This window comes from Cyprinodon variegatus, unplaced genomic scaffold (genome assembly GCF_000732505.1).
Source record: "Cyprinodon variegatus isolate N-32 unplaced genomic scaffold, C_variegatus-1.0 Scaffold480, whole genome shotgun sequence".
Taxonomy (NCBI): Eukaryota; Metazoa; Chordata; class Actinopteri; order Cyprinodontiformes; family Cyprinodontidae; genus Cyprinodon; species Cyprinodon variegatus.
The window spans coordinates 600,545-601,461 of NW_015150933.1; positions in this window are offsets into that span (position 1 = coordinate 600,545).

Below are 917 nucleotides of genomic sequence, written 5' to 3' on the forward strand. Positions count from 1 at the left end.
CATCTTGAAAGAACAACCTAAAGGTTTTGAAGCAGTTTGGTATGATGAGGGAGGAAAAACCTGAGATATGACATTCCCTTCAACCTTATCCAAATAAAGTACAATACCCAAACCCTTGTAACATTATGTGTCATTTAGCACATAGTTTGAAAGGTCACACAGCTTAAAGGAAGCCTCAGCAAGTTCCTTTTTATCAGCTTTCACAGTCACACTAAACAAAGCAAAGATTTACAGCATTTTAACTGATAACCAGTAAAAACAATTTTATGAAGTATAATTTCACAGGATGACAAAAATAAATACTAAAGAATACTAATGTAGTGCCATATGCCATAATCATGGTTTTGGACATTGAGAACCAGTGTCCATATTTCATCTTTCCCATGAAGCTGCCTGGGGTGCACGTTGGAAGAGGCAGCAAAAATGGAGATCGAGGCAAAAAGCCCAGATCTCCAGAATGATCAAGGATAACTCATCATGGTTGACTATTCAAAACCAGAATGTGACACATTTCTCTTGAGTTTTAGAACTTACAGAGCCAGACTGGACAAGAAGGCCTTCTCATGATCCCTGGTGTGAGCCACTCAGACAAAGTAAACCCCTGCGTTGCTGTTAGCCTGACTACTAAGCTGCTGTTGGATGAAACTGAAGCCTTCCAAACAGATATGGACAATAAGGTTTGCAGGTCTGGCACAATTTGGGACAGAACAAACAATATGTCATTTGATGATTTTGATCATTTCATGTGTTTACTGATGATTAAAGACAAAGCTAACAGGATGGACTGCATGCTATGCTTTGCTACAGTAATATGTTTTGAGCTGTTGTTGAAGTTTGGAAAAGCTTTATTTCACTAAGAGTTTGAACACTGATATAACATTAGTGTTCATGTGTTCCTCATATGCTCATTACATTTC